Here is an 18,226-nt window from a genome sequence, read left to right as displayed (position 1 = left end):
TTAGTCACTTCTTCTGTGAAATTATTTTCAAATATTTGTGCTCTTTTTATTGGATTACTGATTTTCTTCTTAGAAATCTGTTAAGGGACTTTTTTTAGTACTGAATAAAATGCCTTCATCAATGATAAATGATTTGCAACTGTATCTTCTAACATGGCTTTCTCTTTCATTTTCTTTATGGTATCTCTTAAGGAAGATTATAAGAGTGATGAAGCCCAGTTTACCAATATTTACTTTTATAATTTTTGAATTCTTGTTCTAATAAACTCTTATATATCCAAAAGTACCAAAAACTTCCTATGTTTTCTTTATTTTTATTTTTATTTTTTTATTTTTTTGAGATGAAGTCTCACTCTGCCACCCAGGCTGCTAGAGTGCAGTGATGTGATCTTGGCTCACTGCAACCTCTGTCTCCCTAATTCAAGTGATTCTCCTGCCTCAGCCTCCCAAGGAGCTGGGATTACAGGCATGCACTACCACGCCCAGCTGCTTTTTGTATTTTTAGTAGAGATGGGGTTTTGCCATGTTGGCCAGACTGGTCTGGAACTCCTGACCCCAGGTGATCCTCCTGCCTTGGCCTCCCAAAGTGCTGAGATTAAAGATGTGAGCCACTGCACCCAGCCTTCCTATGATTTATTCTAAAAGTTCTGCATTTTTTAATATTTTCTATAGATTTGTTATCTAGGTGTAAAATGTGCGGATAGTTGAAGAAAAGTCAAGGTAGATTTTTTAAAAATAAATATTCTTTAATTTCACCACTATTTCTGGAGAAACAATATCCTTTAGCAATGGTATTACTTCGTTAAAAAAATTTTACCATTAAGTGTGGGTTTATCTCTAGATTCTCAGTTCTGTTCTATTGCTTTACCAATGTCTATCTTTATGCAATTAAAATAATATCTTGGTTTCTACAAATTTTCGATAACTCTTAAATTAGATAAAGTTAATCTTCCTACTATGTTATTTCTAAAATTGTCTTGGGTATTTCAGAGTTTTCAAGTTCATGTACATTTTACAACTACCTTTTCAAAATCTACATCAAAAAAAAAAAAAAAACCTGCTAAGATTTTTATTGAAATTACACCGGATCTGCAAATGTATGTAAATGAAATTGCCATGGTAATGATTTTTCTTCTCCTGTCCTTGAACGTGATATCTCTATATATTTCAGCTTTCTTTAATTTGTCAGCAATGTTTTATAGTTCTCAGTGTTTACATTTTGGAAAAAAAAAAACATTTTTAGATTCATCACAAATCGTTTTTAAATTTTTTGACATCATTGTTGATTATTTTCTTCAAATTGCCTTTTTGGATTATTTATTGTTAGTAGAAAGGAATGGTTTCGTTTTTTTATATTGTTATTGTATTCTTAGAACTTTGCTAAATTCACTTATGTTTATTGGTAGCTACTTTTCAAGATTATGAAAGAGTTATCAGTGGTCAAAGATACAATCATTTGAACAACAAAATAGGTCAATTAGTATTGGATTATAACTCAAAGTACACAATAAACATTCATAAGTGCATAGTAATATAGCAAATGATTGAATACATTTTTTAAATGAAGGAAAGTTGACAGGCTGACAGAGAAAATATGCAGATGGCAAATAAGTATACAAAAAGATGCTTAATGTTATGTCATTAGAACATTGTAAATTAAAACAGATACTACTACACAGCTATTAAAATGGTTAAAATCAAAAACTTTAAAAGCACCAAATGCTGATGATGTGGAGCAACTGCAGCTTTCACCTATTACTGGAAGAAATACGAAGTGGTACAGTTACTTTAGAAGAAAGTTCAGCCGTTTCTTACAAAGCTAAACATAGGCTTACAATATGATACAGCAATTATGCTCTTTGATATTTACTCAAAGGAGTTAAAAATTTATATCCACACAAAAACCTGCATGCACAAGTTTCAGCAGCTTGATTAATAATTGACAAAAAAGGAAGCAAACAATGTGTCTTCCAATAGATGAATAGATCAATAAGTGTGACATACCCATCGAATGGAATATTATTCAACTATAAAAATATACTTATCAAGCTATGAAAGAACATGGAGAAACGATAAATTCATATGGCTAAAATGAAAGGAGCCAGTGATTGTGATTGTTAGTTTTACGTGTCAACATGACTCGGGCAAGAGGTGCCCAGATATTTGGATAACACTATTTTGGGAGTGCTTGGGAGGTGTTTCTAGATGAGATTAACATTGGATTCGGTAAAGTAAGCAAAGCAGATTGCCCTCCCCATTGTCGGAGGACCTCATCTAAACTGTTTAAGGCCAAAATAGAATGAAAAGGCAAAGAGAAAATTATCTTTCTCTGCATGACTGTCTTTGAGTGTGGACAATCCTTCTTCTGCTACTTTTGGACTCCGATTCGTACTTGAACTAGAGCTTACACTATTGGTTCTCCTGAGTTTTCAGCTTGTCAACTGCAGATCTTGGTACTTCTCAGCATATATAATTGCATGAGCTATTTTTTTTTTAAATAATCTCTATCTCTCTCTCATGTGTGTGTGTATATATATATATATTGTTTTTGTTTCTCTGGAGAACCCAGGCTAATAAGAATCATCAGTGAACAACCAGTCCTGGATGTGTTATCAGGTGAGCTTTGGAGTTTAAGCAGAATGTTTAAAATTATTACTTAGATAGCCCACTCCCTTTTTTGTAGTCAAAAGTCAAAACCAGACTTCCAAGGGCTTATATAGATAACTGAGCTTTCCAAAAACATGTATATTTACCCTGCACATACTGTATGAGTCCATGTATAAAATTTCAAAAGTATGTTCAATTATACTATATATTACCTATGTATTCCACATGATGGATACATATGTGTGGTAAAAGTATAGGGAAAAACAATCAAATTATATACACAATATTCAGAATAGTTATTAGTTTTTCAAAGAAAGAAAGTGATTGGGATTTGGGGCAAGAACATGCGAGTTTGCCAAGATATAGGTTACAATTAATTTCTTAACCTGTGTGGTAGACACAGGTGTGTTTCTTTTATAATTTGTCATTACATTCTACAGATATTCTACAGATAGCCTAATATTCTTGGACTTATTTTCCATGTTCTGTTCTAAATGTTTTCTATATAACTCCTTACATCCATATAAAGACTGAAAGAAGTAGTTCCTTCTGTTACGCTCATGCTACCAGTGCGGAAGCTGCAGTGTAATGAGGCTAAGTCAACTTCCTGGTATTACACCGCTAGTAAGTGACTAACGTTGTGTTCAAACCCATGTAATTTGGCTCCAGAGCCTCCACACCAAACTATTATATTATGTATAATATAAAGAATGACTACAAAATAAACAAGACTCAAATAAACAAATGCCTAGGTTTATATTAATGTTGGAATCTGTTTAAGGGCTACAAATATACAAGGTTTGTAGTAGCGGAGTAAGGACCTCAGGGGTTTCTTCACAAGACAATATTTCATGCAGTTCCCAGTGGTTTATCTGGAGATAGTTCACAATATGTGATTGAAAGAAAAAAAAAAAAAAAAGGCTGTTCTTAACTTTCTGTGAGATAACAGTAAAATAGCACAGTTTTCAGATATCAGCATTCTGTTAGTGCACATTACAAACAAGCACAAAAGAACAATAGAAGATAGTTTCTTTCATCATATGTAGGTGCTATTCATTTTACACAATTCTGCTTACCACAGGAGAGTGAGACATAGTTCTGTCGTCTATGTGGATGGAAATTGCTGCTTTATGTTCAGACTTTGTGTCATACATATATATTTCTATATCCTGTAAATGTATGTATGTGTATACGCAAACGTGTGAATATACATACAGTATATATGTAAATGTATGAGTATGCATTTTGTTTTGTTTGCTCAAAAATGTAACTAATTAATTTATTTAGATAAAATGCTATTTCTTATTATTTTTTAGTAGTAGAAAGGCAGTAGGTCAGAGTAGAAAAAGAAAAATGTAGATATGGCAAGTTAGTCTCTAGAATCAGAGAGTTTTTAAAATGCCAACATGTTTTGTGTTATCTTGAGTAACTCGCCTAAATTATCTGCCATTTTTATCTCATGTGTAAAATAAACATTTAACAATTTTAGTGGTGGTGTAAGAATTAAAATAAATAATAGACATTTATTACCTAACAGTTTCTCTTTAACCTTCAATATAAGTTAATTCCATTCCGTGTATACTGATTCTACTGAATCATTTTTCCTGAAAATATTTAAATGCTCTCGTATATATTTTTCTTTGCTCTGAATAACTTAAAAAGTTCTAAATGATAATCACTTCCTATTATGCCACCCAGTATGTCAATGAAAATGATTAAATCCCAAGAAGGAAGCCATCTTCAGTTTGGAATTTCTATGGAGTTATAACTTCTGAGTTTGTCTCACTAAATAGTGTACTTCACCTTTATAAAATGAAGTAGGTATTATATTTTACAGAATTTTATGGACATAGAGTTTATAACTAATCCAATTAGATTAAAAAATACATATATAGAGAAACATTTCAAAAAACAATAAAATACCAGTGAGGTATTGGAATAAGTCTAAATAATAAGCATTTTATATGTCAAACAAATAAGAAAAATAAAATTATAAATAATAATGTAGTAAACAGTATATTTTATCCATAAATATGTGATGGATGTGGGGTTCCCACATATTTAGGAATAAAGGTGTTTCAATGTATCACTTGGAAAAACACATTTGCCACTCAACTCTAACATATGCTGAGGGAGGGAAAAATCATGTAGAGGATTTTTTTAGTTTCCCTTATATTTGAGAACCTGATTGCAAGTAAATTTTACAGAAGGATAACTGCTAAAAACAACTGTGGAAAACTACCATGGGTTGTCATGTTTGGAGATGATTGTGATATCACTAAGACTTACAAGCTGTTTTTTCTACACATTTTATTAAGAGTGCCGGAGGAAGAAAAGGTATCATACCACTTCATCTGTAACTTCACCCATGTTTTATGATACTAACTTGTACTGACAGGGAAAGTTCAGATTTACATAGAAGTCTACATATTTTGTCTGTTAATCAGTGCAATGCTGACGACAGCTTTGGATCCACATAGCAGGGTTTTCTTTTTTAATTTGTATTTAAATGGCAATTTTAAGTCATGCTCGATTTGTCTTGAACTAAAAGTATTGAGCTAAACAATATAGTCACAAAAATACATGGACTGCTACATAAAACATTTTGTTTTGCCCACATTAATAATAATTTAATAACAAAAAGTCATTAGTTCTCACAAAGTACCCTTTACATAAAGCAACAGCCTGAAATATTTTGTTTAGTTAAATCAGGTTATAAGTTGATATGTTCTAAAATTATCTCACTATAATTTACCATCTGGACAAAAATTCAAACTTCATCTGTAAGATCAGAAAGCAATTGATACTTTTATACACCACTTGTTAATGGAAAGGGGCATGCAGACAGCAATATCCCTACCCTATACCTATTCATTAGGGACAGTCGTACGAAAAAGGAAAAGTGCCTCTGGAAGAGATCTATTTTATAAATCCTAGCAAAAAATCTTATTTTAAGATGGTAAAATGGCATAAAAAATTTGGACTAATTCAATTATTTGAAATTATGCAATTGGAATAAACTTAATGCAGTAACATTAAGATTAAATTTTTCTCTAATATTTCTAATGAGCACTTTTAAACTATTGGCATGCACAATGGGAAGCGCTTTATATGGCTGTATTCGGTCTTCATGACAACCATAAGTGTTAAACATTATAAATCGTAATTTACAAATAAAGAAGCATAGCCAAGAAAAAAAAAAAAAAAGAAAAACAAAAGTCAGTAATGTTAAGGGAATTAATTACATTCTTGCTAACAGTAAGTGCATATGCACTATTCAAACCTATAACTGCTGACTTGCAAGAGCCTTGCTGACACATTTCATCTAGATGACCCGTTGGAGCAGTAGTGAAAGTAGAGGTGAGAGTACACCACAGAAGATTTCCTCAAGCTTCTTCAGGGTACGCAGAATCCAAGTCACTCGTTGTATGGTTGAATTCATCCCACTGATTGCCAGAGAGTAAAGGCTTATTTTGTGCTTTTTTAGTGTATAAAATTGTCATCACCACCTGATTAAAATATCAATTCCAAATTCCTACATAAACAATAGATATCAAAGTCCTTAAAGCTCTATCAACCAGCTTCCCTCGCTTTTCCAGGATCCTATGCACAAATTAATCCTGGGAATAAAATGGAACAAGCTTCCCATTAACTTTCTCCATGTAAAATACTGCAGGATTCGTAATCTTAGGCTACACAATAGATGGTTTTTCAGGGTTTCTGTAACAGCACACCATGATAACTAAATTAGGTTTATCTCATTTTGAGGACTAATTTAAAACCGAATTCCTGCCAAAGCTATTAATTATTCAAAATTATTGGCAGTTGTACTAAAGGGCATTTTTGTGCACATAATATTTGTGGATACAAGTCGCTCATAAGTTTTGATTCCACCATAATAATCAGTCTATGGCAATATTGATTGATGCTAGGGCTTTTTATATAAAAGAAAATTGTACACAATTTTTTTGTAAAAGTCAAGGAATCATAGAGTCCTTAATTTTACATTAAAGATAACTAATTTAAAGCCACTCATAGATTATAATTGTCTGAGCCAAAAATGTACATTTAAATAATGGATTATTCTTTTCTTTTTATAGAAATTATACCAAAATTGTGACAATATATAAGACACATTATACATATTAAATATAAAACTTACTAAAGATATTAAATTATTCCTTAATATACAACAATGCCTTGATATAATATATGAAATAGTGCATCATTTTACATGGATATTGCTGTGGTTGAATCAATAATATCAGTTTAGAAAACACAATGGATGAAAAAATCCTCTGGGCAACACAGGTAGTGTCTTACTTTATTTTGCAGTAATCTCAATGCTCCTTTTCATCTAACGTGGTTGATTAAAAGTTACAACCTCAAAAAAAGCCAGTGGAATGCTCACTGGAATTTTCAGCTTCACAGCACTAGTCAATTAGCTATGTGTTGATCACTGTTTGAAAGCAAGTTGAAATGTGTCCTGGCAAATTATTGAACAAATGTTCCAAATGACTAAAGCATTCATCCTTTCCAAACTAGACTATGCAATCCTTTTATACTGAGGTTCATATCAAGCCCTTAGCCTCTAGAAAATCACGTAAGCTCTCCTTGAAATGTCCTAAAATATAATTTTTATAAATGAAAGATCATAGACACTCAAGAGGAAAAGGCATGTTACATTATAATTAAAAAGGAATTTCAAATGCACAGAAAGAACCTTGATGAACTCATTAGTTGTAAAGGTTGAGAGAAAGTGCTGTGCCTCTTAACTGTTGTAGTGTAGGGTAAATGTAAATTTTGCATGTGTTTTATTAAGAAGAAAAAGAGACGTTCATGTTCTCCTTCCTGTCATGACCTAAATTTATAACTGAAAAAGCTGAACAGACACCTGATACACCCAATTTTTCTTGGCTTTCACTTTTAAAAAACATTTTCATGGTGAGTGTTTTTGCTTCTTTGCCATTTCACTTACCTCTAGTTTATTTTACTTGTTAATGGAGAGCACTGTGTTGACGAGCTATTTTATTCACAGATAAGTGCCTCAAAATTGTGACTTCAACAAAGAAGTGAATCAAAATAAGTGCCCCAATTTATAGTGCTTAAGTTAAAACTTCTTAGGATATAAACTTGTTTGCATTCTCATTGAGAATGATCGAGACTTTCTCCCCACTGCAATAGAGAAAGAGAAAACCTCAGGGAAAAAAAAATGAGAGGAAAGAGATCTAGCAAGACCCATATATTTTCTGATTTCTTTTGGGAATGGAAATAAAAGTGAAATGTTAAGCATATCTCTGACCATGGGAACATTTCAACCTTTCACAAGAAACATTTCCCAAGACCAGTAATTTCTTTCTAGTATTCATTAACTAATGGATACAGTATTAAAGATTGAGAAGTAAAATGAGAGTGAAATATATTTAAACTAGCTGACACTATATGTAACAATTAATTTTGACCATATTCTTCCTTTCTTCCTTAGAACTATTTGGTGGCATCTTTACAAAAACAGTCATGAGGCCAGATTTTTGAGCAGGCAAAACATGTTCTAAAAATCTGTGGAAGCCATTTCAAATATCCTCTCTTCTCAGTGTACGTGCGTGTCTTCTAACTAGAAATAATTTTTATTCTACAGATTGACATTTTGGTTTCTGTTAATATTCAGATATCTTTAGTGTGGTATATCATTAGGTATTTATAATTAACTACGTACTTTAGAATAGTTTTAGATTTATAGAACATTGACTATCACGATCATCTAGAGAATTTTCATATACCCCACATTAGTGAGGCTTATTTGCCACAATTAATGAACCAATGTTGATATAGGACAATTTGTTAAAGTTTATACTTTATTCAGATTTCTTCCATTTTCTCCAAAGAAGTTTAGTCTTTCCTGCCTTATCAATTTATTGAATCATTGATGTATATCAGTATGAATTCACTTTATTTATGTTATATTTTGTGTTTTAATTCAATACTACTTTTTATTATTTTTACTTATATTGTTTTAGCTTTGACCATTGGGAGCCCTTTCAGTTGGTCTCTGTGTCCCTTTGACAAATTCTCATTATTCTTGTGTTTTTGTTTAGCTTATTTGTTTTTAGCACTTTTCTACTTTCTGATTCTAAAAGATGATTCAGATTATCTGGCGTATTTTGGACAGGCATATCCATGTTCCAGCAGGTAGTTAACCTCAGTATGAAATATGAGAATTAGTTCAAAATTAATTACATTATATATAGATAAGATACTTAAGAAACTTGGTGTACCTTAATCAAGAGAGCATCTCTCTCTCTCTCTCTCTCTCTCTCTCTCTCTCCCCCCCCATATATATATATATATAGGATGAAATGTGTTAAAAATGGAAAATGACCTATATAACATAGTAACAACCCTGTGATGGGTTAAATTGTCTCTAGCAGAAAGATAGTCTTAAACCTCATACATGTGAATGTGACCTTATTTGGATATCTTTGCAGATGTAATCAAGTTAAGGTGAAGTCGTATTAGGATGGCCTCTAATAATAGCTGGTGTCCTTATACGAGGCAGAAGCACAATTATTGTATTAGTAAGGGTTTTTCAGAGAAATAGAAGAAACAGGTACCCATAGAGAGAGAGTAAAGATACAGATGTATAAGAGGGGATTTATGAAGGAAAGTGATTCATGCGATTCTGAAAGATGAAAAGTCCCAGGACAGGCTGTCTGCAAGCTGGAGGCCCAAGGTTGCTGGTAATGTGTTTCAGCCCAAGTCTGAAAGCCTTAGAACCTGGGAAGCTGATGTAAAAACTCTCAGTCTCAGGACAGAGTATTGAGAATTTCGGGGGCTAGGGGACGCTGATGCAAGTCCAAAGGCCGGAGGTCCTGGAGTTCCGATGTCCAAGGGAAGGAGAAATGAGGTGCCCCAGCTCCAGGATAGAGAGAGAGAAAGGATTCACCTTTTCTCTGACTTTTCTTTCTATCCAGGAACTCAGATGTTTGAATGGTGCTAGCCCATATTGAGGGGAAATCTTCCACACTGAATCCGCTGACTCATATGCCATTCTCCTCTGGAAACCCCCTCACAGACACATCCAGAAATAATGCTTTACCAATTCTCTAAGTATTCCTTAATTCAGTCAAGGTGACACTTAAAATTAACCATCACCGACACAGAGACACACAGAGAAAAAGCAGCCTTGTGAAGATGGAGTAAGAGATTAGAGTTACCCTGCCACAAACCAAGGAATACCTGGGGCTGTCGGAGTTGGGAAAGGCAAAGGAGAATCCACTACTACAGACCTCATAGGAGGCTCTGCCAACACCTTAATTTCAGACTTCTGTCCTTTAGACTGGTAAGAGAATAAATTTCTGTGGGTTTAAGCCACTCAGTTTGTAGTAGATTGTTATGGCAGCCCTAAAAATTAATAGAATTATTAAAAATAAAATTTAGTGCAAAATTCAAAATACTACATTTAGTATCTCGTGGATAAATATATATTAAAATGACCATAACATCTTCTACTAAAATATGTTGTTAGAAAACATTTATTTGGTTTGTACTCAGTGTTAGATTCTCTTCCAGGCATTTTGCATGGATTATTTTATAGTAATTCTGTGAGATGCAACAGTTAATATCCCCATTTTTCAGATTTACAAACTAAAACATACCACATTTAACTGGCTAATGTAGCTAATAAGTATCAGAGTCAGAATTTGAAATTTGATTCTGGACTACTTGACACCTCATCACTCTCCTCTCTCAACCCCATCACCTTTATGTCTGTACCCAGGTTTACTCCTTGTCTCTGTCTCAGCTCCCTCATCAATCACTGTATCCTCTCCCTCTCTCTGCCTTATTCTCTCTTTCTTTCATCGTCTATGTCTTATCTCTGTTTTCTTTTCCTGTAAAATGCTCAATTTTATGCTTTAAAGATAACACACCTCTAGTGTTTAAATATCCATGGATTATTCACATAAAATGTTCATATGAAGCCAAAATGAAACCCTCAAAAAATGACTGAGGTTTCATATGTTGCCTTATCTGACTGCAGTGCAAGAAAACAATACTAAAAAGAACTTTTATACTTTTGAGGCTTTAAAAAATTGTTTGCTTGTACAAAATAGTCATAAAGGACTGGTGAAGAGTAATAAATCAAACAAAATTTCAGACTATTTAGAAAAATCTTCAAGTACTAAACATCAGAACCTATGATAAATGCCAAGGGATATTTTCAGAGATAAAATCAGAGCTTTAAATACTTTTGTTATGAAGAAACACAAATCATAAGAATAAATTAGCTATGTTCAGCTTAGTAAACTTGTTAAGGATTGGAGGAAAAGCAATAGTTTGTCAGTGAAACAGATGAGAAAGCAGATCACACAGTCGATATTTATTACTTTGATGGGGTTTATTGTTGCGTGTGGAGCTGTACCACCCAAAGGATGCTGCATTAACCTCAGCCTTACAAACTGGCAAGCTGTGGTACCATCCTTGGCCCAAACTTGTAACAGGAGAGAGTGGTAGCAAAGAAAAATCATGTCAGAAAGATTTGTGTGGATAAGCTATCCACAGCTATCCAATAGTTCATACCTGGAGGGAGCTGAGGAAATATGAAGCTCAGCCTCACTCTCTTCCTTCTATAAAAACAAAACAAAACAAACAAAATAAAAAATGTTTGTTTTCTTCTGGATCTCCTACCTGAGATGCTTAGTGGCCCAACCTAACCTAGAATGAAAAATATGGAACCCACTGATGCACCCATTACAAGTTAGCCACTGGGAAAGGCAGGTGCCAAAAGATGGGGAATGGATTTGGAGGGGAAAGTGAAATTGCTAGATATAATTGAATGAATGTCTCTGAATTCTGACTGATAAATGGCTAGTGGTCCTTTTGGCAGAGTTTAAAGGGTAAAACTTCTGGTAATTTCAGTGTTCAGTATACAGCCTTTCACTCAATCTCACTATTTTTGGTACATTCCTCCAGCTCATAGCAAGCTTGAGTCCTGAGTTCACTGTCTCTGTTTCACCGTTGCAATAAATGAAATGGGAAATATTCTGTAAGAGCCAGAGCTTGTAAGTACCATGTAGTGGAAGAAGATACAGAGTACTCCGATCCTACTTTTCTAGCCAGCCCCACAATTACCTTTCGATGAAGAGGCTAATGGCTATGCTTCTCCGAGGTTCTGAGATACAATCAATCTGCTTCTATGCTTTCTGGAATGGCTGGAATTTCACTTTGGATCGTTCCTCAAAACTTTATATGTTTTTATCAGCTTTCCACTTCCAAAATGTAGTTGATTATTTTAAATGTATTTTTACTTCTTTTGTAGTTTGAAATCCTTTATCCCTTTACCATAATTTAGTGCAGCTTCAGGAGGAGGAATATAAAAACGTATGTCCACACTTGCATTTTTAATCTGAGAGTATGTTTTAAAATATATAATATTGCTTTCAGCAATTGATGGGTACTAATTACAGAAAAGTAAAAGCTTAAGCACCTATTATAATTTATATAAAGTTATTATATTTTAGAGTTGAAATTGATAATATAGTAGAGATACTTTGTGACTAATACCTTGTTATAAACTTTGTGAGGAAAGGATTAAAATACAAGTGATCTGATTTCTATTCTTTTCAAGATATGAGCTGAAATATAGATGATATCCCTGAGTTGGATAGGAATTTAATGATCTGATTCTGGAAAAACACAGAGATAACATAATGGGAGAGGAGGAATTTAAGCTTTGGCAAAATGAAATGTAGCCTAGATAAAGATTATGCATCTTTAAGAATAAATGTGTTTAAAATAATAAATAGATTATAGAGACAATTAATCTGAACTTAAATTTCAATTGAAATGCAGGCGAAGTATGTTAATAGCAAGCTTCTTTGGACTACCTCTGAATAAGATAAATAACATACATTTTTAATTGAATGTATTATACTAAAAACATTTATTTTCTTCTGGATTTTTAAAATTGAGTTATTCTCCAAGGATTTGATTGTCACATAAATTGAACTAGTGTCTCAAACGATCTTGTGGTAACAAGTCATATGGAAATCTACTTGCTTACGCAAGCCTTCTGCAACATCTTGTAATAATGTCCATAAATTAAATTTAAAGCAATATGAAATGTGAAAATTGTGTGACTATACATAAAGATAGACACCAAATACTTATAATACTTTCATAAATATATTCTCTTTAATGTTGTGCTGTTACCATTTCTTTCTTCTTATAAGAGTAAATATTGCAATTTTAACTTTGTCAAACAATTTTATAATGCTGTGATTTTTTTTCTCTTCCATTCACTCTTTGTCTTTGTGTGTTTGCTTTGAATCTGTAGAAATAAAAATGTTCTTTGTTTTGGTCACTGTGAAAAAAGCTACCGCCAAATACTGTAAGTCTCATCGCAGACGTATTCCATATCTTTTTATTTAGGCTTGCTAAGTGCTGTAAACAATGATGTCGGTTACATGAGAAGTATTTGATGCATGCTGATAGTTCTTCCTAAGACTGACATGCCCTACATAAGTTTCTCTCAGCGTTTACCTCCCAGCAGGAATGCTCTGTGTTAAGGGATTAACCACTTTCTTACAAGAGTATTTTGAAATGTGTTGTATAACAAACCTGATATAAAGGATACTATAGCTTGAAATCTAATGTTATCCTGTGAACAGATTGATACAAATGTGTTTCTTTCTCTTATAATTCATGATGAGATAAATATTGTTCTTCTGTGTTTTTGTTTAGAAATCTCTGGAAGAATAGAGCTGGTTGACTATGCAAACACTTGTCAAAAGCCTATAAAATATGCAGCATAAAATTTTTCCTTTGTAGTCAAACCTGATTATTCCTCTTAAATACTGGGAACAGAATTTCACAGTTGTCAGAGAATATACCTTTTGTATTTTCATATTAAATATGTACTCCTATTATTTACAATTGTAGTTTAACACCTTTTTTAGGAAAATTCTAATTTTTCTCAGCCTGTTAAAAATTTCCAATTCCAACACGAAGATAATAAAGAATACTAATTTTATCCTTATTAACTTGAAGGAAGTAATATTTATTTTTGTATTTCTGTACTTAAGTAAATCACAAATCTAGTTTTCTGTAGTTGTAGAAGTAATATAAAATAATTTTTCTTTATTAAAAAGAGGTCTGATTATAAAGTAATTATCTGTGTAAACTTGAACAATTTATTTAACTTTTTGAAGATATTTGAAACTTATTTCTAAAATGAAAAATACCTATCTTGAGCTTTTGTAAATATTAAATGAGATATAATATGTAAAGCAATTAACAAAATTCTAGGCATGGTATGGGTATTTAAATACATGGAAAGTATTAAGTTTTATAGTAATAACAGTTTTATAAATTTTATATGTATTTCTGATGATTAATGGTTACTTTAATGTCTTTTCTGCTGTATATGCTAGGGAGTATTTCGGAGTACCAAATTTAAATATTAGTAAAACATGAAAATTTGATTTAGTAATAAGTAGACAAAGCAGAAAAATGCACTAAATCTCTTTTCTTATGCAAAGGACAATAAAATATATGAGCAAAAAATAAGGCTGAAGTATGTATATGAGCAGAATCAAATAAATTACTGCAAAATGTAAATTATCCAGACTTGTGTTTCCTTAACTGGAAGATCTACAGGAAAGAACTTTAATCTTCCAGAAGGCTAAACTCATAAAAGACGATGTTAGACCTTTAGATTCAGAAAATAAAACTCTGTGTTCTGCCTTTAAAGAATTAATAAAGCAAAAGGGTAGTTATATAGTTGATTAATATGGTTAATGTGTTCAGCAAAAGTGTGCAATTACATGTTTAATTTAAATAATCCCTTCATTTAATGGATATCAAATCAAATACATAATTAACATTTTTAAATTTTCTTTTTCTATGTATAATGCCAGATAACATAATTAAGATTATTATTTTTTTCACAATATACATTTTATATTAGTTACTTTGAAGGAATTTGGCAAAATGTCCATAGTACTTGTGGCTACAATTGTATAACATGTTGGTGATGAATACAAGTAAACCATATATTGAAAGATATAAATATGGTGAGCAAGGAAAAATTATCAGTATTATGGTTTTAAAGTGAGCAGTAGTATTCTTAGCATTGATCTTAGAGGACTTCCAATGTGGTCCATGCCCCCAGAGAATTTCAACAGTAAAGTTTTCAGAATAATACATTTTTAGGCTGGAATATACATAGAAAAACTGTTTTGCAGATGATTCCATTGTGATTTCAACAATACATCTCACCCACCCTAACCTGAAGCTTTTATTCTCCTTATTCAATGCTCTACCACACAGATTCTTCCTTACTAAATAAATATCATATTGTCAAACATTTCATTAACCTTTTTATTTTTAATTGTCTAATTAAAGTCTATGGATCCATACGGTTAATACCACCTGTAGTCAGCATTCTGAAAAGGTCAGTTTAAATTTACTTTTAAAAATCTCTACTAATGTGTTACAATTGCATTCATGATTTTCTAATAGAGTTTAATGTACCCCAAGGGGACATTATCTAAGTACTGCTTCACAGTTGCAAAGGAAACTGAAAAATTGTAATTTTTAAATTTGTACATTTTGTGATTCTTTTCATTTCCTCTGATTCTAATCGTATAACAAGTAGATTAATCTGCAACTGTGAAAACATTGAAGGGATATAATGTGGGAAAGAGATATAGCCTTATATGTAATACTTTTTATTTGCCAAAAAAAAAAAAACAAGTATTGTGTTTCTCATTTGGTCTTCATTTTTAGCATTATCTGTGTGTGATACACATTTACAGATGATGCTGACAATTTGTGATATACATGGATATGGGGTCATCAGAATGGCACTGGAGTTTTCTTTCTGCCACTAGTAAATTTAATGTTAGAAAAAGCAAACAGGCTTATCAGCTCAAACCTACACCTACTTTGTAGTGAAGCTAGGGCACATAAAGAAAACACTCTAGAAAATAGAAGGCAAGCAAAATTAAAAGATCGTACACATAAAAATAATTGAAAGGGATGTTAGGAAAACCAAAACTATGAAACAAATTAGAGGAAAACATAGGAGTAATCCATTAAGACCTTGAGATTGGTAAACAATTTTTAGAAAGAAAACAAAAAGCACTAACCATACATTAAAAAATATATATACATTTGAATCCATGCAAATCACATAAACAAAAAACACATGAAGATACACACGTGCACACGCGTGCATGCACACAGACACACACACAAACACCCCTAAGAAATTTCAAGAAGTCCACTGCCAAGAAACAAAGTGTTAGAGTACTAGGCATATACTGTGTTTCTCAAAACACCAGGTGACCTCTCTCTTTTGTTGAAAAACTGAAACTATAAAATAGTGAATTACATGTAGCTCACTGTGTTAAATTAAATTAAATTTGCCCTAAGGCTGCCTCCATATCAAGTCCATATATTGTGCCCTGCAACCTAACTTAAACATATATTCCCATAAGAAATAGATGAGTTTCAGTCAATCACAGGCTACCAACTGTTCAGACCATGTCCGTATAAAGGAAATGCTTCATCATACCATGGATAAATAAGGCAAATGCCAACCTGTCAACAATCACGCTGCTTCTGTACATCACTTCTTTTTTCTGTCTATAAATACTGCTTGTCCACACTGTTGGGTGGAGCTTTAAAAACTTGTCCTGATTTGGAGTGTTGCCCAATTCATGAATCATTTCTTGAGCAAATAAACTCCACTAAATTTAATTCATCTAAAGTTTTCCTTTTAACATGTGTAACTATGAAGTAACTACACAGTTTACAAATCTAAACTTTGCTATCCATCTGACATTAGAAATAGCACTTATGTTTCTTTGTTTAATTACTTTATTTATTTATAAAATGGGCTAAGCAATCTATTGGCACTTTAAAACATTTTTAAGATTGTATAAAATATTCAATGTAAAAATAATTTAACTCCTGCACACAGGAAAAATGTGAAATTTGCTGTATTATTTTGTTCCCATATTGCTATAAAGACATACCAGAGACAAGGTGATTTGTGAAGAAAATAGGTTTAATTGACTCACAGTTCTGCAGGCTGTACAAGAGTCATGCCGGTGGAGTCCTCAGGAAACTTAAAATCATTGTGGAAGATGAAAAATTAGCAGGCATGATCTTCACATAGCAGAGCAGGAGAAAAGGAGAACAAAGGGGGAAGTGCTACACACTTTCAAACAACCAGATCTTGTGAGAACTCACTATCATGAGAAGAGAAAGGATTAAATGCACCCCTATGCTCTAATCACTTCCCACCAGGTCCTTTCTTAGCATTGGAGATTATAATTCAATATGAGATTTGGCTGGGAACACAGAACCAAACCATGTAATCCTGCCTCTGGCCCCTCTCAAATTGCATATCCTTCACACATTTTAAAACACAATCATGCCTTCCTAGCAGTTCCCAAAATCTTAACTCATTCCAGCATTAACTCAAAAGTCCAATTTTAAAATCTCATTTGAAACAAGACAAGTCCCTTCTGCCTATGAGCCTGTAAAACTAAAAACAAGTTAGCTACTTCCAACACACAAGGGGAGTACAGGCATTAGGAAAATGCTTCCATTCCAAAAGGGAGAAATCGAACAAAACAAAGACACTACAGGCCCCGTGCAAGTCTGAAGCACAACAGAGCAGTCATTAAATCTTAAAGCTCCAAAATAATCTCCTTTGACTCCATGTCTCACACCCAGGCCACACTGACGCAAAAGGTGGGACCTCAAGGTCTTGGGTAGCTCTGTGGGGTACAGCCCCTTCCGCTGCTTTCACAGGCTAGTTTTGAGTATCTGTGGATTTTCCAGATGCAAGGTACAAGCTGTCAGTGAATCTATCTTTCTAGGGTCTGGAGGATGGTGGCTGCCTTCTTACAGCTCTACTAGGCAGTGCTCCAGTAGGGACTCTGTGTGGGGGTTCCAACCCCACATTTTCCCTTCACACTGCCCTAGTAGAGGTGCTCCATGAGGCTCTACCCTTGAAGCAGACTTCCACCTGGATATCCAGGTATTTTCATACATCCTCAGAAATCTAGATGGAGGCTGTCAAGCTTCAACTCTTGCCCTCTGTGCACTTGCAGGCCCAACACCATATGGAACACACCAAGGCTTCTGAAGTCCCTCTGAATCAATTATGTGAGATATACCATGGCCCCTTTTAGGCATGGCTGGAGTGGCCTTAATGCAGGGCAGCATGTTTCAAGTCTACACAGAACAGCAGGGCCCTGGGCCTAGCCCATGAAACCATTTTTCCCTCCTAGGCCTCCAGATCTGTGATGGAAGTCTCTGCCACAAAGTTCTCTAAAATGTCTTGGAGGGATTTTACTCATTGTCTTCACTATTAACATTTGGCTCCTCTTTACTTATGCAAATGTCTGCAGCTCATGAAATTCCTTCACAGAAAATAGGACTTTATTTTCTACCACCTAATCAGGCTGCAAATTTTCCAAACTTTTATGCTCTCCTTCCCTTTTAAATATAAGTTTCAACTTCAGACCATCTCTTTGTGAATGCATATGAGCGCACACTTTTAGAAGCCTCCAGGTCACTTCTGAATGCTTTGATGCTTACTAAT

The 18,226-nt window shown here is 33.3% G+C and overlaps 1 long non-coding RNA gene across 1 annotated transcript in view; it reads left to right on the top strand.

Moving 5' to 3' along the window:
- LOC126947875 (uncharacterized) overlaps positions 1–18,226 on the top strand; it is a 38,813-nt gene that overhangs the window by 667 nt on the left and 19,920 nt on the right. The window lies entirely within an intron of this gene.

The sequence above is a fragment of the Macaca thibetana genome, chromosome 2 (genome assembly GCF_024542745.1).
Source record: "Macaca thibetana thibetana isolate TM-01 chromosome 2, ASM2454274v1, whole genome shotgun sequence".
NCBI classification, from domain to species: Eukaryota; Metazoa; Chordata; class Mammalia; order Primates; family Cercopithecidae; genus Macaca; species Macaca thibetana.
Note: the sequence above shows the minus strand (reverse complement) of the source record. Positions and strands in the feature narration are given on the sequence as shown.